At 37.9% G+C, this 25,999-nt stretch overlaps 1 pseudogene; it reads left to right on the forward strand.

The window, feature by feature from the left end:
• LOC141508888 (vomeronasal type-1 receptor 3-like) lies at positions 1–25,613 on the forward strand (annotated as a pseudogene).
• Positions 25,614–25,999: the final 386 nt, after the last annotated feature.

The following is a 25,999-nucleotide window of genomic DNA, read 5'->3' on the forward strand; positions in this document are numbered from 1 at the left end:
ATGCAGGAGGGCACTGGAGGTCTCCAGGGGAGAAGAGAAGAGCAAGAGCAGGAGTGCAAGAGAGTGAGAGAGAGTGCACCAATTTATCTCCATTATCTGATGCATATGTGTGTACATTGTTTAGTCAGGGGATCTTCCCCTTTTGATACTTGTACCTTTCCCTTGATCCTGTAAGTGAATTGCTCATACTTGTGCCCCTCCTCTTATAGATAGTATACCAACCAAGGATGAATATTATGCTGGAAAGGAGGAGGGGTGGGGTGAAGATGTAATCCATTGAGAGAAAAGGAGGTCGAGATTGTTGAATGGCATGGTTACATCCTATATGAGTCTGTGATTCCTATCATGGGAGAGTCTAATTACTGATTTAGAGAGAGATATAAATAATGGTGTAAAGTGGTTTCAATGAGTAAGATATAAGAGAAGGGACTGAGTGGTATTATAACTAAGTGAAGCCTCCCTCATTGTTTAGATGTTTCTTCTTTTTCTGGAAAGCCACTTCAACAGGAATTGCAAAGTCTGCATTGCCCCAAGGTCAGGCATAACAAAGATGATACAGCACTGTGCTAGTTGAAGGATACAGGATTGTCTCTCTGATTGAATAAAACTGGATCAGGATAATTATGCAAATGGGGCTTGAAATGCTTTATGCAGATTATTTAGATACTCACAGAAAGATTGGGAGCTCAACTATCCAGCCAAGGGGATTGCATACCTCCTTCATTTGCACTCCTCCTAGAGCTGTAACTCATTTTGTAGAGGCTGTGCCCCCTTCTTGAGAAGAGCAAATAAACTCCTTTTTGTTTTCTGGTCTGGATCTTCTGACTGTTCTGTTTAAGGAAAACCAATGCTGTGACATATGATTCTGCTACTTCACAGTCCCTAACTTGGACTTCAGGGTTCCTCTCATCTTTATCCCTCAGAGATCCTGTGCAATTCTTACAATCACATCTCCCTTTTATCCTACAAAAGTTTCTCTCAAGCTGCTTCCAGATGTATTTTTTAAATTATTATTTTATGTCTCTATTCATTCATAATGAATAATTGTTTATGGGAGGTGTATTCATCTGGGACAAAGTTCAAGGTTTTTATGAGATCCCATGAAATCAATGTTCCTTGTCTTATGGCTGACAAGAGAATCACATCACTGGACACAAGCAAAATCTTGCATCTCTATTTAACTTCTATCTCCCCGACCTGCATCCATAACCTGAGGGGCAGAGTCAAGGTTTACAGGTGTGCAGCATATCCCAGTCTGGTGAATGTTTTCTCTCAATCTGATTCTTTCCAAGTCAATGACTTAGAGGCAGAACATTACTTCTCATCCTGGAGGAAAATGGAGTTAGAGTGGGAGACAAACCTTGTATTTGATGATGAAGGCTCAGACATTTTTCCTCAATACCTTGGTGAAGCCAGGTCTTTGTGGAGGTCTTCCTTCCTAATTCAAGTCTCTACTGCAGCCCAGGTGGGCTACTGCAGTAACCCCTGATTAATCTTCCTGATTTAAGGCCCGTGTAACCCCTTCTACCCGTTCTGTCAAGAATACTTTTAATTCCCAACCTAATTTTCATCCTAACTGTATCTTTTATGTCATAGATTCATAGATCTTAGAGTCAGGAAGGAATGCTTCTTTCATTTCATTTGAAATTCTAGTTGCTTGATACATGTAGAATGGGAAATGATATGAGAAGTCATCTAAACAAAAGAAGGGGTTCCATTACTTTGCCATCCTTAAATAGACTGCTTCTAAACATCTAAAAATTCACCTTCCCTTTAATTGCTTTGAACATTGTTTTTGTGAACTTTCCTTGTATTACTTCCCAGAGATATTAATTTTTTGAGGAACAGTCATATGGCACAAACTCCTTCCTCTTCCTTCATTTTTCCTCGATTGAAAGGGATTGGTACTATACTAAATTCTCTGCATAATATTACCCATTGGGTGAGATAAAATGTCCTTTACATAGATTTTAAATGTTTCATTTAATACTCTATTTCCCTTTGTTACTTTTTTCAGTTTATTGAAGTTTAACACATTTCAATAATGAATTGTCTTAATTCCCCTTCCATTCTGGATTTTTTGGATTTTAAAATGGAGCATTCATTTTCACACACTCATCAATCTCTTTCTTGACTGAAAAGAACATTCCTGTTGGCCTGGTGAATTTGTGGTGTTTCATCTTCTCTGCTTTCTAAGATTGGATATCTGTCATCTGCCCCATTACCAGTGGAAAAATAAGAAAATACAAGTCAGGTTGAGATCACATGCTTTATGCCTATCATTAATAAATGTCTCCAGGAAAGTTAAAAAAAAAACTATGTTCCTCCTTGCTCTCTCCTTCCTCTATCTTCCTCCCATCTTCCCTTTCTTTCTTCCTTGCTTCCTTCTTTCTTCCCTTATTTCAATGTCCCCCATTGCCTCCCTCCCTTTCTCTATTTTTCCCTTCCTCCATCACTTGCTCCCTTCCTCCATTCATCCCTTCCTTCTTCTTCCCTCCATTCATCCCTCCTTCCCTCCTTCCCCCCCTCCCCCACACACTCATTTTCTGATGTTGATAAAAGGTATTAGAGGATTATTTATCTTGACTTAGTTCTAGGTGTTGTCTTCTTCAAACAGGCAGGAGCTGTGCAGCTAGGAAGCTTCTTCCCCCTTTGCCATTATATCTCAACTTTCCTGAGTGGCAGCAGGATGAGGACCATAGACTGCATTTTTATCCACTTGGTCTTGGCCAACTCCATGGTGCTTATTTTGATGGGAGTGCCTCAGACATTGTTTGGATTGGGGCTGAAAAATTTCCAGAATCATATAGAATGTAGACTTATCCCTTTCCTCTACTGTGTGGGCCAGTCTCTCAACAATACCTGCCCTCTGAGTGGTTTTCGGATTATCACTATTAGTCCCTTTCTATGTTCTACATTATTAGAACTCAAAACCCATGCCTCAATGTACATTTTCCCAATCTGGTTGTTTTGCTGGATTCTTCACATTATGATAAAATGATTGGCAGGATTGTTCATTATAAGCCAGCTGAATTCTGTTCAAAATTTAGGAAAAACGAATTATGACTTCTGGTGTTACATGGCAAAAGCAGTTATAAGATGAAAATCAATAACTTCCAAATAGAGTCAACAGGAAAAAAATAGAGAATTACCTTGATCATTTTAATTTAATTCCCCCCTTTGAACAAAACTAGATACGTATTTGTCACAGATCATTTAAATATAGACAAACTCTATAAGAATTTTTAAAATAATCATCAATAATATGGTGGACTTACACAATAAGTGTACTGTTCAAAATTTTGTTGGATTCTTTCTTTTTTTTTAGGTTTTTGCAAGGCAAATGAAGCTAAGTGGCTTGCCCAAGGCCACACAGCTAGGTCATTATGAAGTGTCTGAGACCGGATTTGAACCCAGGTACTCCTGAGTCCAGGGCTGGTGCTTTATCCACTGTGCCACCTAGCCATGCCTGTTGGACAATTTCTAATGATGTTTTTAGAATAATCAAATTATCCATTATACAAGACAGAAAATATTTTGAAACCATGGATTAAATTTAGAAGGAAGATTTGTGTCTCAAAGCAACTGAGAAAATCCTGCAAACAGTAAATTGTGAAATAAAAGGCCAAAAATTGCACAGTAAAGAGCAACAAATTTAAATAACATTAAATCTTCTTCTAACCATTAAATCTTATTGTATACCAGTAACTCACCCCCAATGTCCCATTTAATTAGCATATTTAATCTTGGATTTCAGGTATCCCATTTCATTGACTGGCTCTTTTTGAACAATTCTCTTGAACACTTTGGAATTGTTCTCATCCTCAGGCTATCCTTAAAGGTGCCTCCTCTTCACTTGAGTTATTTCTCTGGTTCCATAACTCTTATAAAATAGATCTCTGTGTAATCCTCTTAAATCTTCCAGTTAAAATCACCTCAAATTTTGTGGTTTCTATTAGCAATCATAGAGTTACAAGAAAATCATTTAATTAGTGTGCACTTAAAACTTCAAAGAATTCAAGTTCTTAAATGCCCCTTTCTGTTTTTGTCTTTTTCCAAACTCTTTGATTGATATAAATGTGTTACAAATGTTAAAAGAAGAAACTTCAAAAAACAGCAGCACAAAAATTATGAGAAATATGAAGTGTATAATGAATCCTTCCTGTTCAAAATTTAATATTTATGAAAGTAGAGCTTCATGCCATGCTAAATTCTCATGAATTTCATTATAAGCTAATTTGATTACAGTAAGTTACTAAAATGATTCATTGCTACATTTTAAGAAATTTAACGAATTGAAAACTTCATACCTTAGGATTTTATAGTATCAGAGAAAACAGAACTCTGAAATTCTTGTAATTTATATATGATCAGTATCTTTTGCTCTTTTCTTAACATTTTGTACTTATTTTTACTGAAATTACTTACAACTCTAAATATTTCATTGAATTCATTATTTTTTCTTTTGGAATTTCAATTTATTCCCATATATTTGCCTTCATATATTGGCATTTTAAGTGTCTCAAAATTCCCTTTCAGGGCAGCTAGGTGGTGTAGTGAATAGAGCACCCATCATGGAGTCAGGAGGACCTGAGTTCAAATCCAGCCTCAGACACTTAACAATTGCCTAGCTGTTTTGCCTTGGGCATGTCACTTAACCCCATTGTCTTGCCCCCACCAAAACCCCTAAAAGTTCCATTTCATTGGAACATTCAAGGTTTCTTCAAATAAGGGATCCACCATGATACTAAAGAAAATGACTGGGAAATTCAAGATTTATTTTAAAAGTATTTTAATAATCAAAATGTGATACATTGGGGCAGTTGGGGAGACAGGGGGCAACATACTGATTCCTTTTGCAAAAAAAAAAACATATCCCTCCCAAACCCCTGTGATAATTATCAAAATCAGACAAATAGAGGAGGAGCTATAGATTATCTTATGGTGAACTGGCTGATATTTTCAGGTTTATACTGCTCAGCACTGGGCTTGGGTCCAAGACACCTGTGGTGTCCTGTCATTGCTGTTTGAACTGGAATCCCTGACATACAAGTCTATTGACTGAAAATATATCAATGATGTCCTGGTTTTGTCTTGGTCTTTTAACTTTCATAAATATTGGCTTACTTATAATATTCATGGTTTTCTTTGATAGGGCATCACTTTATTTTTGATGGCATTCACCAATAGAAACTTTAGCTTAGAAAAGTAAATTTTTGGCAATTTTTACATATTCAAAAGGTCCATGTTATGGTTTTCATCTATAGGGATCCCAAAGGAGCTTTTAAGATTGTTAAGAATCTAAGTCTCATTTGAAAAGCACAAACTTTTTATATAAAGATGACATCTAATATACATTGGACAAACATAGAATTTTTATTTTATATTCCTTTATTTCACAAAAGTCTTGGAATGATGAGATTAACAGATCAGCTAAGCAATTAATTCCAATTTATACAATTTATCAGTGTACATCAATTGAGTTGTCTTACAGTAAGCTGAATCTATACTTCAGGACATGCTCTTCAAATGGATGTTTATTCCACATTAGATAATAAACCTAAATAAAATTAACTTCCTTAAAGGTAATTAAAGATATGCCATAAACTATTCTTCTCTAAAAAACAACAGATTGGACAAATTCTTTTACTCATTTCTGTTTTCAACTTGAATTAATAGGTTTATACACTGGTCCACCTCACTTTTTCATCAATGTGTAATGATTCCTGTACAATTTTGAGAAACTTCAAGGATGTTATCTTATACAGGAATACATATACTCTGAAGAGGCAGATGAGAACACCAAACAGTCATCAAGAGAGCTGTTTTGGGAATGGGGATGAGTTAAACTCAGATTGAAAATCTTAAGATCTTACCTATCTGCCTGCTAAAATAATGCAAAGGCTAAATATAAATTTGGCAGTGATAAGAACAGTCCATCACAAATTGCCTTGCTCTAGAGTTATCTGATGTGAAAAAGTTAATTGTTATGAGTAATATTGTTCCACCAGCCCTAAACCCCAGAGCCAAAAATGACTTAACACTGGTGTAATAAGATAAAACACCTTAGATCCATTATATTTCTAATGAGCATTAAAAGACATTAAAAGATAGACAATTTTTACAGCATGAATAATATGAAATATAGCAGAATTACATAATCTGACACCATTTTTTAAAAATTGAAGGTAATAGTCCTTGGTCTTTGTTCAAACTCCACAATTCTTTCTTGGATACAGATGCGACTGTCACACATAAACCAAAATTGTTTCTGATTGTTGCCCTGTTGTATGAGCAAGTCCATTAAGGTTGATCATCACTCCCAAATTGCTGTTAGGGTGTACACTATTATTCTGGTTCTGCTCAACTTGTTCAGCAACAGTTCCTGTGAATCCTTCCAGGCTTCCCTGAATTCCCATCCCTCCTACTTTCTAATAGAACAATAGTGATCCATGGCATACATATACCACTTTGTTAAGCCATTCCCCAATTGATGGACATTGCCTCAGTTTCCATTTCTTTGCCATCACAAACAGAACTGCTATGAACATTTTTTGTACAGGTGATGTTTTTATCCTTTTTTCCCATAATACCTTCGGGGTATAGACCCAGCAGTGGTACTGCTGGATCAAAGTTTACGTTTTTAAGGGAGAGTTCATCCCATTCACATTCAAAGTTAGAATCCCTGACTCATTACTGCCTTCCATGTTATCTTCCCTCTGCTTGTATTTTCCCCATTTTTCCCATTTATCTGTATTCCCCAGTGTTTTGTTTGCCCTCCTATATCTAACCCCCTCCCCTTTTACCCATTTCCCTTTGACCCTTCTTCCTTCCCTTCCTTCTGTTGATTCCTCCTTTCCTCCCCCTCCCTTTCCCCCCTTTTAACACTTTAAAGGTAAGTTTCTTAACTTAACTGAGTTTGTCTGTGTGTGTGTGTGTGTGTGTGTGTGTGTGTGTGTGTGTGTGTGTTAACTTTAAGCCAATCTGATGAGAGTAAGATTCAGGTGGTTCTCACCTCTTCCCATCTTCCCCTCTATTGTAATATGTCCTTTGTACCACTTAATGTAATGAGATTTACCCCATTCAATCTCCATTCTCCCATCTCTTTACTATCCTCCTTTTCAAGGAGATATTGATTTTAAATCATTCTCTCTGAGTGACAGAAAGGTCATGAGTGTCCAATCACTTCTGGCTGTTCACTCTAATATAATTACAATTATTGAGAGTTCTTAGAGTCTTTCTCCCAGGTAAAGATATAGCCATTTTCATCTTATTGGTTAACAGTTTCTCGAATAAGTCATACATATCTATCTCTTCTGGCTAATTAAATTCTCTCTAATAGAGTTACAATTTTTGAGAGTTGTTAAAGTCTTTCTTCCAGGTAGAGATATTGCCAGTTTCATCCTTTTTGACAATAGCTTTTTCCCCTCCCCCCACACAATTTTTTAATTTTACCTTTTCACGTGTCTCTTGAATCTCCTGTTTGAAGTCCACATTTTCTATTAAGTTCTGGTCTTTTCATCAGGAAAAGTTGGAAGTCTCCTGTTTCATTAAATGTCCATCTTTTTCCTTGGAAGAGAAGGCTCAGTTTTGCTGGATAATGAATTCTTGGATGCATTCCAAGCTCCCTTGCTTTTTCAGAATATCACACTCCAGGCCCTTCGATCCCTTAGTGTTGATGCTGCCAGGTCCTGCGTAATCCCTATTGTGGCTCCCTGGTATGTAAATGGTTTTATTTTGTCTGCTTGTAGGATTTTCTCTTTTACATGATAGTTCTGGAATTTGGCTATGATATTCCTTGGTGTTTTCATTTTTGGGTCCCTTTCCAGAGGGGATCCATGTATTTTTTCGATAACTATTTTGCCCTCTGGTTCCATGATATCAGAGCAATTTTCCATGACTAAATCTTGTAACATTGAGTCCAGGATTTTTTTCTCTTCAATGTTTTCAGGAAGGCCAATAATTTTTAGGTGATCTTTCCTATCCATTCTTCGGGTCAGTGGATTTGCTGACAAAGTATTTAACATTTTTCTTTTCTTTTTTCAACTTTTTGGTTTTGCTTAACAAATTCTTATTGTCTCATGAAGTCATTGACTTCCATAGACTCCTTTTTGTCCTAGGGAAGAATTTTCTTCATTTACCTTTTGCAACTCCTTTTCCAATTGGTCAATTCTATTTTTGTAAGTTTTCCTTCTGATCATTTTAGGTTTTGAGAGAATTGTTTACTTTTGGATTTGTCCAATTGCATTTTCCTAGGATTTGTTTTCTTGTTGCAAAGCATTAAATTTCTCTTGAGTTACTTTTCCCAAATTTTCCAATTGATTTTTAAACTCCTCCCTGATTTCTTCAAGGAAATCTTTCTGTACTGGAGATGAAATCATATTCTCCTCAGAAGTTCTATGTCTCTCTGAATTAGGGTCTTTTCCTTCTAGGAATTTTTCTATGGTCCCCCCTTTAAAGGCCTTCCTTCATTTTCCTAAGATCTTGTGTTGGGGAGAGGCTGGTTCACAGAGGTTTGGTATTGAGAACCCTATAGGCTTTACTCACTGAGTGTAATATCTCCAGGGGACAATGGGGGGGGGGGGCGGTGCTGAATGCTTTGCTCACTGAGTGGCTAGTAGGGGGTGTTGGAGGCTTTTCTCAGTGAATGTAATATCTCTTCCTGCCCAGTAGGAGGTTCTAGAGACTGGAAGCTACCCTCCAGGCCTTCCTGCAAGTCCCAGACTGTCAGTCCCACTCTCTGGTTCTTTCTCAGAGTGAAGTGGTTCCCACAGAAAAAGCCCCCAGGGCTGATCTTAGACTGGCCAGGCTCTCACCCCTCCCCACGGGCTGTTGGCACCCTGCATCTCTACACCCCCATCCCAGAGGACAGACCTTGAGGTGCGTGTTGTTTATCTAGCTAGCTTCTCTTTCTGGGTTTTGTCGATAGGACTTCCATTAAGAGGCTTGTTTCATATGGTTTATGAGGGGAGATCAGGAGACCTTAGCATAGGACCTGGCTTCTCTCCACCATCTTGGCTGGAAGTCCCCCTCTAGTTCTTTAATGTGGAAGGTCCCAAATCCTGTAATTCTGACTGTAGCTCCACAATGTTTGAATTGTGGTTTATTCATTAATTCACTTTTTTTTTCGGGTGCTTGAAATACCTACTCTTTGTTCTGAGTGCTCTGGAGTTTAGTTCTGATATTCATGGAAGTTGTTATTTTGGGATATCTTTGAGGTGGTGATTGGTGGATCATTACAATTTCTACTTTGCCCTCTGGTTCTAATATATTAGGTTCTAATATATTTGATTTAAAAGATTTTGTTCAGGTCTTTTAAAATATTTCAGTTTTCCAATAATTCTCATATTATTTCTCCTGGGTTTTTTTTTTAAATAGGAGTTTATTTTCTGGTTCTGCAGTCTCCCAAGATATTTGTGTCATGGCTCTGGGTCTCATTGATGGATTTCTCTGGCCTTCAAGGCTTATATTGCTTTCTCTAGAGGGTAGATTTTTCTTTAGACTTCTTGAAGAGGGTATGGAGTCTCCCTATTGACCTTCCCTGAGACTAAGGTTGAACTGCAGTCCTTCTTTGAGGATGGGACCTTGCTTCTTGGTTGCTCTGGAAACAGATGCTTGCTTGTGACTGACCCTGGAGAACACATCTTGTTGCTGTTCAGCCATGGGTTCCTATGGTAACAGAGCCAAGTTGCTAGTAGGCCATGGAAGTGTAATTTCTTGCTGTTTGGCCTGAGGGTTGGGGCCCTACTGCTGAGTTACTATGGAAACAAGGTCTCTCTCCTGGTTGGCCAGTCCTAGGGCAGGGTTTCTTCACTGTTCAGCAATAAGATCAAAGTATGGCAGGTCACCTTCTCTAGAGGTGAGATGAATGAGTTGGGACCTTGCTGCTGCACAGACTGCTCACTTAACTAGGAGAGTGAGGCATCCCTGGTGGATTGTCCCAGGCTTGAGGGTCTGCAGGAGGCACCCTACTCTGAGGCTGCAGCTGCTGCTGCTCTTACTTTTCTTCCTCCTCCTCCTCCTCCTCCTGCTAGTGGTTTTACTACTACTACTTGTACTACCACTACTGCAAGTACTAGTACTAGTACTAGTACTACTATTACCACTACTACTACTACTACTAGTACTACTACTGCTACTACTACTACTATTAGTATTACTACTACTACTGCTGCTGCTGCTGCTGCTGCTACTGCTGCTGCTGCTGCTGCTGCTGCTGCTGTTGCTGCTGTTGTTACTGGCCTTGGACCTCCCTTTACTCCCACTTCAGGGAGAAAGATTTTTCCTGCTAGACAGCTAAGTAAGCTGCTTCCCTGCTCCAGATCAGTTCTGAGGTTGTTTGGAGTTGTTTGGAGGGGAATTAAAAAGGGATTCATATAGCTGCTTCCTCCTTTCTCCTTTGGGCATTCTTTAAGTACCCATCTTGCCCACTGGTTTCAGGACATCAGAGCAGGTTTTCTTGTTAATTATTTGTGAGATGCTGTCCAGGTTTTCCTTTTGATTATGGCTCTCAGGTCATCCAATAATTCCGACTATATCTCTCCAGGATCCAATTACCTCCTCTCCTCTCCTCTCCTCTACCCCCCTCCCCTCCCCTCCCCTCCGCTCCCTTCCACTTCCCTCTCTTCATTTCCTTTATTTTCTATGAAGCACGATATATTTTTCAATTTTTTTGCATTATTTTGAAATTTATTGGTTCTTTTTCTCTTTTACCATCCTTCTTAATGCTAATTTTTTGCAGTTGTTTTCCTCAGTTTTTGTCTTTTCTATTCCACTTGGTCAATTCTAATTTTTAAGGAGTTGTTTCAATGGATTTTTAAATTTCCTTTTCCATTCGGCCAATTCTACTTTTAAACCAGTTTTGTTATTTTTCAAAACTTTCAACTCTTTTTCTTTGTGCCAATTCTCTTAAAACACTCGAAAGTTTCCCCAAGTTTTTTTTCTTTTTTATTTATCGAGGTAATGGGGAAAAAAGTGACTTGCCCAAGTTCACACAACTAAGCAAGTTTTAAATGCCTGAGGACAGATATGAACTCAGGAACTCAGGGCTCCAGGGCCATTACTCTAGCTGTTGTGCCATTATGGCTGCCTGCCACCCCCACCCACACCCTTGTTTTCCTTCTACTTTTTTTTTGTTTTTATAGGACAATGTGTCTGTGACTTGTCAAAGTTCACTTTGCCAGAATTTATCAGAATCTGAGACTGGATTTGAGCACAGCTCTTCCTGATTCCAGGGCTGATTGCCCATATCCACTATAACACATAGCTGCCCCTGTCTTACTTAAGTTTTAACTCCTGTTTTGAACTCTTCAATGAGATCTTTGGGACTTGAGACTACTTTTGTTTGGCGTTTTGCCACTAGACATTTTGACTTCACTGACATCTTCTGACTTGTTTTTCGAGATTCTGAGGTACCATAATTGCTTCTATGGGCAGATCCCATTGTTATCTTGTTTTGCTCACCTTTTTTGTCCTTTTCACTATGAAATTCGAGCCTGTTCCGGCTGGCAGGAGTAATCTGAGGCTTACTATGACAGTGGTTGCAAGCCCTGACAGTTTGCCTGGTGGTTCCTTGATGGTGCCCTGAGGCTCCTGGGGATCCCAGATGTCTACTGTTAAACCGAGGCAGGGGGGTGAAAGATTCCTGACACATTCAGGGGGGTCAGGAAGTTAGCACTGGTGTCTTGTGTGTGTTGAGACAGTGGTAGATTTGGGGCTGATAATTTTCCTGAATTTTGTTGGGTGTTGGTTATTGTTTTCCTCCACAGAATGATCCATGGTCTTTCCATCAGCTTTGTCTGCCTTCTGAGTGGTTTTCAGATGATTATCACTGGTCCCTTTACCCACTCAGCGTCTCCCAGAGTCCAACCCCAAGCCTCAAAGTGTTTTCTCTTTTGGTCTTTTCTGCTGGATCCTTTACAGACTGCCAAATATGTTTGTTAATATGTAGCATTTTAGAGAACGTAATAATGACACACTCTGTTCTGATGTTGCTTCAGTAACAGTTTCATTATTTGTAATTGTGTTTTATTTATGATTTCCAGTGAGTGCATTATTTATGATCCTGACCAGTGATTACCTGAAGCTTGTCTTGCAAAGACATAATCAAAAAAATCTACGTATTCATTGCTCCTGCCTTTTCTTAAGCTGGTCCCCATACCTACACCATCTTGCTGTTGATCATCTATGTCCCCTTTATCTCAATCAATTCCATTTTCTTATTTTAGTATGTTCAGTTTAAGAAGTATTATCTGTGGTTTATCCCACAAACTTTCTCTTTTGTTGCATGTTTTCTATGAACCTGCCAATTTGTGCTCATCAGTTGTGATTCCCAAATTCTCCTATTCTTGGACTCACTCTTGCAAAAAAGTAAAAAGAAAAGAGAATCCTAAGACCCTTTCCCATGGATGTTCCATTGCCCAATATTCCACTTTGTCTTCTAGAAGCAGTTATTTTTAAGAAGTAAATGAGAGTAGGTCAGTACACAATAGGATTGAGGAATCACAGGACTTGGAAATTAGCAGGGATTTTAATGAGAGCAATAAACTTAATCACATCAAACTTTGATTCTTGAACCATAATTAAGCCAATCCAGATGTGCTTTCATTATGAAACTCCCTCTTTCCCTTTCCTGAAATCATTTTGAGTTCTTAATCATGAAATTTTGGGAAGTGTTCTTATTCTACTTTAGATTACATTCGTAATTGTTCCTAATGGGATGTTAAGTACAGTGATTTGGCTGACAGTCAAGGGACAGTTGTGAAATGTTTATCAATTGTTACTGCCCATAAAGTCATGGGGGACGTTTTCATTTTTCCCTGCTGTCTACAAGTTTTTATAACCCATATCTAGAGAAGACTGAGAAAAGTACTATTTTGTGAAACTTGCCCCTCTTCAGGACAGATATAAGGAATGCATTATGTCATAAATAAAATGTAATGAAAGGGTAACGTGAGAAAATTCACAGATAAAGGTAATATTTATCAATGGGGGCAGGTTGCCTTTTAATAAATGCATCTATAATTTTGCTTCCTTTCATGTCAAAGACACAGAATAAAAGTATAGTTTATTTCTATAGATCTTCGACAAAATTAACAAATGACAGAGCAGGGGAGCTGACATTATTTGGATGAGAGTAAGAGGATTGGGAGAGAGCTGAGGTTCAGGGAACAACATGAAGTCCAGTAACACCCCCTTCTTTCCTCCTCAGACTCCTTGTGCAAGATAAACAACCAGATATCCTTAAGAGATACAAGTGTACTTAAGAAATAGTTCATGTTAACATTAAAGATAAAAAATAAAGATTGCTGCAAATGTGTATAATGAATGAACTTCCTGTTGTGAAGTAAAAAAGTCATTGTCTTTCGTCTAAAGTCCAGAACTCTCTTCTACCTTCATGCTGCAAGCAAAGAAACGCTAGGTAGGAGGTTAGGCTCTCACAGAGAAAAATTATTCCTCATTTGACCACTGATTGACATGCCTTCATACTGGTAAATTCCTGGGTATCAAACTCCATTTAGGCCAAGAATGAAATTCCTTCCTAATCAGGAAGCTTTATATTGTCCAAACTCGAGATTTATATTGTCAAAATAAGAATGAATGACAAAATTTGATAATCACAATCCCCTAATTATCCATATCCATATCCACATCCATATAAATGGTGACTTGTTGCCTGGGTCACTCATTGATTGATTTCTCAAGGTCTCCTTTTCCTCTGTCCCTTGGGATCTACTTAGGTATTCTCTGAATTTAGGGTAGAGATGAAGCTCTGGGCATCCAGTCTGGATATGCAGATCACTCTGGGCCAAACTATTGGTTGTGTTTGAAAATATCTGTCTGGTTAAGTCAGATGTTAAAGAAGCAGAAGAAGAGAAATGCAAATTCAAACATCAGTGAGGTTTCACCTCGCACCTATCAAATTGACCAAGATAAGAAATGATCGATGTTGGAGAGGTGTGGGATGATTGGAACAAGGATGCATTGCTGGTGGAATTGTGAACAGATCTAACCATTCTGGAGAGCAGAGCAATAAAATTGTTCATACCCTTTGACCCAGCTATTCCAATTCTAGGTCTATATCCAGAAGAAATTATTAAAAATGAGAAAAGTCCTACGTGTTTCAAAATATTTGTAGAAGCTCTTTTTGTAATGGCAAAGAACTGGAAATTGAGGGGATGCCCATCAATTGGGGAATGGCTAAACAAGTTATCGTTCATGAATCCTATGGAATAATGTTGTTCTGTAGGAAACCACAAATGATCAGACTCTAGAGAAGCATGGAATGAGTTACAGGATCTGATGATGAGCGAAGGGAGCAGAAACAAGAGAACAATGTACACATTTTCTACAACATTGTAAGATGTTCAGCCTTAATAGAAACAGCTCATCTTAGCAGTTCAGAGAGCTAGGACAACCATTTTAGACTGGCTTTGGATAATGTTATCTCCATCCAAAGTATAAACAAAACAAAGCAAAACAAAACAAAACAAAGAAAAATGAATTTCAGAATCTGATGAATACTTTATAAAATTATCTCTTATGTTTGTCTTTCCCTTAATCCTAATTCCTCATGCCAAAAATGACTAATATGTATACCTGTTTATCCAGAATATGCATGTACGATGCTAATCTGCATGTTTGCCATGGGGGGGGCAGGGCAGAGAGGGTGGAAGGAAATTTTATAACTTAAAAATATATTTGTGCATATGTATGAAAGTAAATGAATAAAATATAAAAGTAAGAGAAAAAGTTGAATAAATCTATAGAATCCATCTCCACTGATCACACAATTCATAAATTTCAGAGTAAATATTTGAACCCATTTGTTGTCACTTCAGACTAATCTACCAAATTCTTTTTACTATGAGATATCTCAGACAACCCTCATTAGCCAGTTCTCTTGAGAGTCTATTGAAAATCAAATTAGTTGCCTCTATCAGGATCATGTAGCTATTATGTTTCGGGGCTGGAATTCAGAACTAAATTTTCAGATCATTGATAATTCCAACTTCAATGAAGATCTCTCCATGAAAAGAAAGGATTGTTAGTGATGGAGTGGATCTCATCTTCTCCTAACAACCCAAGGTTTCATTTTGTTGGTGGTGTTTTTTGTCTGTATGTCTATTAAGAGGCTTTGAAAACTGAGAAATCTGCATCAAAATTTCTGTGGGTGGGTGACAGGCAGGATCTTTAATAATATTGGTCCTATGAAGGAAGTCCAAGACATTGACTGAACTGATGGGACAGGGACTGACAATTCTGACATTAATGTGAAGGAAGATTCTCAGCAGAGGAAGCTGAGGAAAAGCTTAAAAATCCAGGCCAACCCAAGATAATCCAAGCAAATTCCCAAACTGGGACACCAATGATCCCCTCACCATTGTCCTTTGGTGATTTTGTGCAGTTCTCACATTCACATCTCCCTACACACCTACACATTTTTTTTTCTCCCAAGCTGTTCCCAGGATATTTTTTAAATAATTCTTTTTGTCTACATTCATCCATAATGAATAATTGTTGATGGTTATACTGTCACAAATCAATAAAAAAAAGTTGTTACTGATTTTCACCTGGGACAAAGTTCAAGGTTTTGTTGATGCTTCTGAGTTCCCATGAAGTCAATGCCCCTTGTCTTGTGGCTGAGAAGATAATAGCAACTCTGGAGACAGGCAAAATCTTGAATCTATGACTAAGTTCTGTCTCCCCCATCTGCATCCATAACCTGAGAGGCAGAGTCCAGATTTACATCGGTGCAGCAGAGCCCAGCCAGGTGAGTGTCTTCAACTGATTCTTTACACGTCAGGAACTTGGAGACAGAGAATTATTCTCATCCTGGAGGTAAAATGGAGGCAGAGTGGGAGACCAATTCTGTATTTCCTTTAATTTTCCCTCAAAATCCTGGGGTAGTAAAGTCTTCATGGAGGGCTTCCCAACTACCTTAAGTTCCTAATGCAACCCATGTAAGCTACTGCAGTGTCACCCAGTTAATCTTCCTGACTGGAAAGTTGTCTGTAGCCCCCTGGACTTATTCTGTCAAGAAAACTTTTAATTCCAAAGCAAATTTTCATCATAGATGTGTCCTTTTATTTCAGAGATTCATAGATCTTAGGGTTGGGAAGTAATGTGTCTTTTATTCTATTTGAAATTTTAGTTGCTTGATAAATGGAGAATGGGAAGTGATCTGAGAAGTCATCTAGCCAAATAGAAGGAATAAAAAACAATGTAAGTAGCCTCCATCACTTCAGCAAAATCCCTTCTGGTTTTCCATCCTTAAATAGACTGCATCTCTAACATTTGAAAAACTATCTAAAAGTGACCCTTCCTTTTCATTTCTTTCATCAATGTTCTTGTGAATTTTCCTTGTATTACTTCCCAGTACCATTAATTTTCTGAGGACCAATCATAGGGCATAAATCTCTTCCTCTTCCTTCATTTTCCCTTCTTTGAAAAGGACCAGTACTGGACTCTAACTCTACCTAATACTGCCTGTGGGCTAACATACAAATTCTACTCCCATACAGATTCTTGCACGGGAGGGTCACTTTCCAGGGAGGCTCCACTAAATTTGTTTCATTTTCCTTTAATTTCTGAAGTTATTAACTTTCAGTTAAGAGATCTAGGTGTTGGGCGAGATTCCTAATGGAACTATGTTAAAATTCCTCCAACGATTTAGATATGAGATGACTGCAACCATTCTGAGATCACAGAGGGATGGAAATGAAACCAGTACATCAGAGGTCAATCACCTAGGTAAGAATTCTTATCCCTGTCAGACTTTCCTGTTTCTATTCAAGACTTTCTGTCCTCCTGAGTAGATTACTTGTCTTTAAAATCTCTTGTTTTGCATGCTGCTACTGCAAACTTTTTAAGCCAAAAATGATATCTAATGTTATTTAAAAAAATTACTGAAATCTGCTAGAATAAGAGAGTATGGTCAGTGTTTATTTGCTGAATGAATATATCCAGATCCCTGGGAGAAAGGGTGGGGTAGATTTTCTTTTGGAATGTATTCTTTGATGCTTTAATGTGCTCCCCCTACTCCAGTCTACAACAAAGATAGTTAAAAAAAATCAGGCTAATGTGACCTTTTTGGGTATTCTGATTTTGGTTGAGGATATATTAGACCATGAGCAAGCAATATAGTAACTAAAAGGGTTATGTACAAAAATCTCAATTTTTCATCCTTTATGTTGCTTAGAAATACAATAGCTGATTTCACATCACATTTGACAGCAGTAAGGTTATTTGAATTGGAGAAATAGAACCATTTATAGATATTTTAAAAGAATATGACTGGGCCACGTGGTGAAGTGAATTGAGCAGTGCTCCTGGAGTCAGGAGGACCTGACTTCAAATCCAAACTTGTACACTTAATAATTAACAAACTGCATGACCTTGGGCAAGTCACTTAATCCCATTGCCTTAAATATTTTTTTTAAATTTCAATTTAAAGAAAAGAATGTGATCTACCAAAGAGACTTATGGATTGCTTATAGACATTTTTTTATTTGAAGAAATTGTCTCACTGTTCACTGTGATCCCTTTGCTCATTTTGTTTTGTTTTTATTTTCTATTTCTTTTTTCTTTTGTTTGTTTCTAAATTCCCATAGTATCCTTGGATGTGGGAATTTAGGACTGTATTGAAAGATTTTTGGGTCACAATTTTCTAGGAAGAATGAGATTATAACTTTTTTTATTTTTATTTTTTACATAGTGCAAAATCTGTCATTTACTGGAATTATTTGTGGGTTGACTTTTACCCATGCTTTCATCACCCAAAGGTAAAAAGTAGAAAGAATGAGAGCTTGTCAGATGAAAGACTGGAATATTTCAAAAAGCATTATTGTATTCCTTATTTCTCCTTTTCTCTAGTTGTTTTTTTTTTCTGGGGCTGGGTCAGCTTAACAAAGAGAATAAAATAGAGAAAGAGAGAGAGAGAGAGAGAGAGAGAGAGAGAGAGAGAGAGAGAGAGAGAGAGAGAGACAGACAGACAGACAGACAGACAGACAGACAGACAGACATTGATTTATAGGAACAGAGAAATAGAAACAAACCTACATATAAACTCTTTCCCTTTCATTCGAAATTTATGGCTTTGCTACCGAAAGCAACTTTGTGACTCAAGTATTATATGTTCAATGTGAATTGTCACGGTATAAAACAGAGTGTACTTGGTACGTTCTTCATGAATGGAAAGGTCTTAGTGTAATTTTTAATTCAGCAGTTCTCTTTCCTGGTTGATAACAGTGCAATCTCCCTGTCATTTCTTCACTTCCTTTTTCTCAGGTTTTCTCTTTGATTCTTCATATGTATAAATATTTATACAAGTATAAGTATTTAATTTTGGAAATTTAAATTTGTTGTTTTCCATCTTGAAATATATGATTTTTAGAAGCATACAAATTGAGAGAGTGATTATTTTAATGATGTAATATAAATATGAAGGTCATTGGTCAAATAGTGTATATTGTAGGTATGATGGAAAAACTAAACTCTTGCATATTTGAAATTTCCCTAACATATTCATTGTAATGGTAATTTTAATAGTTATATTGATAAGACTAACAAATGAGACTATCCCCATTCTTAGAGAACACTTGCATATGTCCACGATGGTGAGTTATGAAAAAAATGAAATTCCCTACCTGTCCCCAATTAGAAAAGTTTGGGAAGCTTATTTCCCGACTTTGTGTAGCAGAGAATATTGTGCTAGGGGTAAAAAAAAATGCTAATGGTAAAGGAATCGACAATACTACTGAATCAAGAATTCTTGAATCAAAACAGGATTTAAGGGTGAGCAGTTGATGGAGCCTTGAAGTCACAAGACTTCCAGTTCAAATCCAATCCCAGACACTTGAAAGTTACTAGCTGTGTGACCCTGGGAAAATCACTTAATGCTGCTTGTTCCAAAAACAAAAAGTAAAGCAGGGATTATAAGGAACAGGAGCTTTGTTAGAAGTGTATGTAGTTACTCTATTGATAATTTCTCAATGGGAACCTAGAGCAGATACCCTTTCCTCACAAAGTCAACATGTGTTCTGGGAGCACATTCAGAATTTTCACCAACAACTAAGGATCATTAGCAGGGTCATCAGGATCAATTAGACAGACCTCTACAAAGATTTCTATGCATTCTTTTTGTTAATCTAATATACCTGATTTCATCCTCTTTGTGTTGATCTTTGCCTTTAAAATCTTCTGACGGTACTTCCACATAAAATCTTTGGAGATTTATTTATGAATTAAATATTTTTTCTAGTTTTTCTGTTGACATGAATAGCATCATCCACAATGGCATCGATAACAGCAATATCACGCCAACCAAAAGCTACAACTAACAACAATGACAGTTATAATAAAAGTCATAGTCACAGTAGGAGAACTACCAGAAAGAGAAGTCCTGGTCATCACAATCATCTCGTTGTTGTCTTTGATATGTGTTGTCTTTGTGTCAGTCTGAGATTTCTTTGGTATAAATGAGAAACTTGCCTTATCACCATCAGACTCTTTTATGAACTTGTGCTTTGAAGCCTTATCTGACATGGCAAGGGTGTGAATAACTTCCCCAGGATTACTGACTCTGTGTCAAAAGGTCACACACAAGAAGATATTTGTTTTTGAGGCACTTAACCATTTTAATGCATATTATCCTAAGTTACTTTTACAGGCTTTGCAAAACATAAAGTGCCTTTTCAGTTCCATTTCCTCTATATTTTCTTGATGCTTGTTTCCATTATTTTCATAGTAATTATTTTGTTTGCTTGGAGGGGGAGGGTTGGTAAGGCAGTGGGGTTACATGACTTGCCCAAGGTCACACAGCTAGGTAATAAGTGTCACGTTTGAGTTCAAGTCCTCCTGAGTCCAGGTCCAGTGCCCTATCCACTGGACCGCCTAACATCCCTCTCAGCATAATTTGGATATAATTTTATTATTGTTCAAGTGTATTAAATTTTTTGAACCCTATCGATATCAATTCATAAATTAGTCTAGGAACCTCTTCTAACCTAATGAATTTTATAACTAGATGGATGATGTCTTTTGCTTCTTGGCATGGGAGCTTTTGAATCTCTAAAATTATGAAATGTGTTTAAACTATGCAATTTCATGTAATAATCATTGAATAACTTTCTTTTGTTTTAGGTGGTTTTTTTACAAGGCAATGGGTTTAAGTGAGTTGTCCAAAGTCACACAGCTTGGTAACTACAATGTGTCTGAGATCACATTTGAACTCAGATCCTCCTTGATTCCAGGACCAGTACTCTGTCCTGTGTGCCACCTAGCTGCTCCAATAACATTAACTTTCAGCTTCAAATTCTCCTTTCACAATTTGGATATTTGATTTCCCTTTTGTTAAAGAATAAATAATTTTTATAATTACTTTTCATTTCGTGTAATTCTTTTCTTAAACAATTATTGTTTTTTTATATTATTTGGTTAATTTTTATGATATCTATTTTTCTCCCATTTACTGTGGTACATCAATCTTTAAATAAATCATACTTAAGTTTTGTGTTAGCATGGGTTTTCAGAGGCATAAATTTTATCATTTTTGACATTTTAAAAAACATTTTAGAGATATTTGATATGACAATTGCATTGATGAAGTCTGATGTAACATGATGCTATTTATCATTCATCTTTTATTAGCACATTTCTGTTGTGAATTAAAACTATTTCAAAATGAATTTATTTTTGTTAAATTGAAACAAATAAATAATGGAACTAAGTATCAGCTAATGGATGAACATAGAGTTCCTCTACTACTAAACACTTGCTTTTGTTCCAATACATAATATTTTTTAATTTATTTTTTATTCTCATTTCATACAAATGTTTTTCTTTACATTAATAAAATATACTTGTTTACAAGTAAACAAAATGCCCTTCCCCCCATGAATAAAGATAGACTTGCTTGGGCAAAAAAGTAAAGGGGGGAGAAAAAAAATTAAAATTAAAAAAAAATAATAGTAATAATTGTAGGTATGTCCAAGTGGTGCAATGGACAAAGCACCAACCCTGGAGCCACGAGCACCCAAGTCCATATCCAGCCTTATAAACACAATAATCACCCAGCCATGTGACATGCAAGCCACCCGATCCCCACTGCCCTACAAAAACCAAAAAGAAGAAAGGAAAAAAAGACCCAAAATGAAATAAAATAGTAATAATAGTAGGGGTGGCTGGGTGGCAGACAGAGCATTGGCCCTTGAGCCAGGAGCACCTGGGTCCAAATATGGCCCCAGACACCCAATGATCACCCTGCTATGTGGCCCCAGGCAGGCCACCCAGCCCCACTTGCCCTACACCCTCCCCCAAATAATAATAACAAAAAATGAGTTTCAGTCTTTGTTCCAACACCATCAACTCTGTCATGAGTGGATCACATTCTTTATAAGTCCATCACAAAAGTTACTTCCATATTTTTCCAACGTTGCCATTGCTGATTGCAACTCCCTCCTTTCTTATTTCTGCACTACCATGTACTATATTTTCTCTCTCCTTTCACTCTGACTCTGCTGTAGGGTAGCTGAGTGGCGCAGCAGACAGATCCCTGGTCCTGGGGCCAAGAAGCCCTGGGCCCCCATACCACCCCTTAGGCCCAGAATCCACCTGGCCAAATGGTCCTGGGCAGGCCATCCAATCCCAGCCCCTTGCAAGAAGTAAAAAAGAAAATGTGTTATATCTGACCACTCTCCCCCCATGGTCTATCCTCTCCTCCTTTATTCACATCCCCACCCCTTCCTCCTGCTCCCCCCTCCTTCTTACTCCAGTTGTCTATACCCCATTGAGTATATATGCTGTTTCCTCTCCTAGCCATCTCTGATGAGAGCAAAGGTTCCCTCATTCCCCCACTTCCATGTCATTGCAATAGCTCATTGTAATAAAAAAAATCTTACGTGAAATATCTTGGACTATTCCCCCCCTCCTTTTTCTTTCTCCCATTCCATTTCCCTTTTTTTCTGTTGACTCCATTTTTACACCATATTTTATCTTTGAATTCAGCTTTCTCCTGTGCTTCAACTATAAAAGCTCTCTCTACCTGCTGTATTAACTGAGAAGGTTCATATGAGTATTATCAGTGTCATTTTTCTATGCAGGAATACATGCAGTTCATCCTCATTAAGTCCCTTATATTTCCCCCCTCTCCTCCAATCTCCATGCTTCACCTGAGTCCTGTATCTGAAGATCAAACCTTCTGTTCAGCTCTGGCCATTCCAAAAGGAACATTTGAAATTCCCCTGGTTCATTGAAAGTCCATCTTTTTCCCTGGAAGAGGACATTCAGCCTTGCTGGGTAGTTCATTCCTGGCTGCATTCTAAGCTCTTTTGCCTTCCGGTATATTGTATTCCAAGCCCTACGAGCCTCCAATGTAGCTGCTGCTAAGTCCTGTGTGATCCTGACTGCAGCTCCACGATATTTGAACTGTGTCCTTCTGGCTGCTTGTAATATTTTCTCTTTGACTTGGGAGTTCTGGAACTTGACTATAATATTCCTGGGGGTTCGTTTTTTGGGATCTCTTTCTCAGGGGGATTGGTGGATTCTCTCCATTTCTATTTTGTCCTCTACTTCTAGAATATCCGGGCAATTTTCCTGTAGTAATTCTTTGAAAATGATGTCAAGGCTCTTTTCCTGATCATGACTTTCAGGTATTCCAATAATTTTTAAATTATCTTTACTAAGTCTGTTTTCCATATCAGTTGTTTTTCCAATGAGATATTTCACATTTTCTTCTATTTTTTCATTTTTTGGTTTTGAAGTATTGATTCCTGATTTCTGGTAAATTCATCAATCTCCCTGAATTCTATTCTTTATCTGAAGGATTTATTCTCCTCAGAGAGTTTTCTTATCTCTTTTTCCATCTGGCCAATTTTGCTTTTTAATGCATTCTTCTCCTTCATAACTTTTTGAACTGTTTTATCCATTTGACCTAAGCTGATTTTTAGCATGCTATTTTCTTCAGCATTTTCTTGGATTTCCTTGACTAAGCTGCTGACTTCATTTTCATCTTTTTCCTGCATCTCTCTCCTTTCTTTTCCCAGTTTTTCTTCTAACTCCCTCATTTAATTTTCAGAGTCTTTTTTGAGCTCTATCATAGCCTGAGCCCAATTTCTGTTTTTCTTGGAGTCTTTAGATGCAGGAGCTTGTGCTTCCTCATCTTCAGACTGAGTATTTTGATCCTTCTTGGGCTCCTTTGCAAAATATTTCTCAATAGTCTTCCTCTTGTTTCTTTGTTCATTTTCCCAGCCTAAGCCTGTTTTGGGGGGGGGTGCTTCCTTAGCTTTTGGGACACTCCCACAAGGGTCTCAGTGTGTGAGATTCTGTCTTCCCTCCTGGTCTGTGATGATGCCCCCCTCTGCCACAGGGCTGAGGTGGGGGGGCCCTGCTGTTCTATGGGGGGGCATAGACTGGGATCAGGATCTGAATGTGGTCAGAGCCCCAGAGTCCTGTTCCAGGGGCAGAGGACAGAGCTCTGTAGTCTCTCTCTGTCTTCACTCCCCTCCCTCAGCTCAATGGGCTCATGCCCTGGGGGCTCCTGCTTACAGGCTCCACCTGCTTCTGTTTCTTGGTCTAGGCTGCTGAAAGACCAGGCTGCTGGCTGTGTGTCCTGAGGGCTGGGCTCCATGTGCTTGCTCTGGCAGAGGTCCCCTGCTGTTTCCCTACTTTGTGCCGGTGCTCCCCAGGAGACTCCCCCGCTGCTGTGAGTTGAGGCTCCCAGCACCCTGGGCCTGCCTCCAGGAGGCTGAAGTTCTTTGGCTCTGGCGTGCCACCCCTCTGGCGGGCCACCCCTCCGGCCCCGGGGAGCAGAGCCTTTCTGCTCTTTTCCAGGTTACCTTGAGTAGGAGAACTGCCTCACTGGGTCCCTTTGTGGGTTCTGTCTCTCGAAAGTTTAGTTAGCGTATTTAGTTTATGAGTTTTTATCAGAGAGCTCCTAAGACTTGATCCCTTCATGTTGCCATCTTGGCTCAGCCCCCTCCAATACATAATTAATGCATGATTTTCTTTCATGATTTTTTTAAATATTGAATTTTCTTTATATTAAACATTGTTTACATAGATTTTAAATCAGTCTATTTAATGTTCTATTCATCTCTGTTTTTTTAAGTTATTGAATTTTGTCTTATTTCAATATTGAATTGTCTTAATTCCTTCCATTCTGGATTGCTGGATTTAAATTGAGCATTCATTTTCCCAGATATCAATCTCTTTCACTGACTGAAATGAACATTGCTATTGGTCTACTGAAATTGTGGCATTTCACATAAAGTATTTTCTAAGATCTGGATATCTACCATCTGCCTGTTAACAATAGAAAAATCAGAAAATAGAAATCAGGTTAAGGATCACATCTTTTATGCTTATCATTAGTAAATGTTCTCCAGGAAAGTTTGGAAGTTATGGTCCTCCTGTATCCCTCCTTCCCTACCTTTCTCCCTGCCTCCCTTCATCCCTCCCTTCCTTTCTTCCTCCCTCCTTTCATTCCTTTCTTCCTTCCTTCCATTCTTCCATCTTTTCTCCCTTCCTTCATACATCCTTCCTTCCTTTCTTTTTCTTTCTTTCCTTCTTTTTTCTTTTTTCTTTCTTTCTTTCTTTCTTTCTTTCTTTCTTTCTTTCTTTCTTTCTTGCATGTCATCTGTCTGACACTGAAAATAAGTCAGGATAGAATTATTTTTTCTTGACTTAGTTCTAGATATTGTCCTCTTCATACAAACAGGAGCTGGTCTACTGGGAAACTTCTTCCTCATTTGCCATTGTGCCTTCACTTTTCTAAGTGGCAGCAGGATGAGGTCAATAGACTACATTTTTTTCCACTTGGCCTTGGCCAACTCCATGGTGCTTATTTCCAAGGGAATCCCTCACACATTGTTTGGATTGAGGCTGAAAAATTTCCCGAATTATTTTTGGGGTAAACTTATTACTATCTTCCACCGCATGGGCTGTAGTCTTTCTCTCAACAATACCTGTCTTCTGAGTGGTTTTCAGATTATAACAATTGGTCCCTTTACATGTTCCTTTTTATCAGAATTCAAATCTCATACCTCAATGTACATTTTCCCTTTCCCTGCTGGATTTTTCACATTCTGATAAATATCTATATCCTTCTGAAACTCAAGACCATTACAGTCAGTAACAACACAAGGATATGGAATCTAGGATTCTGTTCCCACTATGCTTCAGCCTCATTCAAAGAAACATTATTTATGATCTTTTACTCTGTTACTGATTTCCTATGTGTGGGCTTTATGGTCATGGTCAACGGCTACCTGGTGCTTCTCATTCATCAACACCATCAACAAGTCCAACATCTTCACAGCTCCAGCCAATTGTCAAGAAAGTCATCAGAGATTAGAGCCACCTACAGTATCTTGGTGTTGGTGAGTAACTATGTGATCTTCTAGTCAGTCAATTCTGTTTTTGTACTTTATGTCTTTCTGTTTAGTAAACATAATCAGTGGACGATACCCACATCTACTTTCTTGAATGCATGTTACCCAAGCATTAGCCCATTTGTGTTGATCAGTTCTGATTCACAAATTCTGCATTTCTTTTATTCATTCTGGCAAAATAAAGCATCACAAGACCCTCTTTTCACTGGATATTTCACTGCCTAGAATTGTATATTCACTTTTCCCAAAAGACATTCATCAGTAGCTGATAGAATAGATCAGAAACCAATAGAAACAAAGAATTGTAGAACTTAGAAAATTGGAGATATATTAGTTATCATAGTAACCATCATATTGAGTTTTTGAATAGGGCTTCTAAGTTTACAAAGGACTTCACATTTAGCCTGTGTCCTTTTATTCTTGTATCCCTTTCTTAAGACCATTTTGAACTCCCAATCCTGAAATATTTATTTAGTTTTCTCATTCTCCATTAGAAACTAATTTTGTCATAGAATTGAATGAGATGCTGAGAACAGCATTCTGTCATAACAGTGAAGGACTAGTTGAGAAATGTCTATCCATTGCTTCTACATTTAATATAGAGGAGACAT

This window comes from Macrotis lagotis, chromosome 1 (genome assembly GCF_037893015.1).
Source record: "Macrotis lagotis isolate mMagLag1 chromosome 1, bilby.v1.9.chrom.fasta, whole genome shotgun sequence".
NCBI classification, from domain to species: domain Eukaryota; kingdom Metazoa; phylum Chordata; class Mammalia; order Peramelemorphia; family Peramelidae; genus Macrotis; species Macrotis lagotis.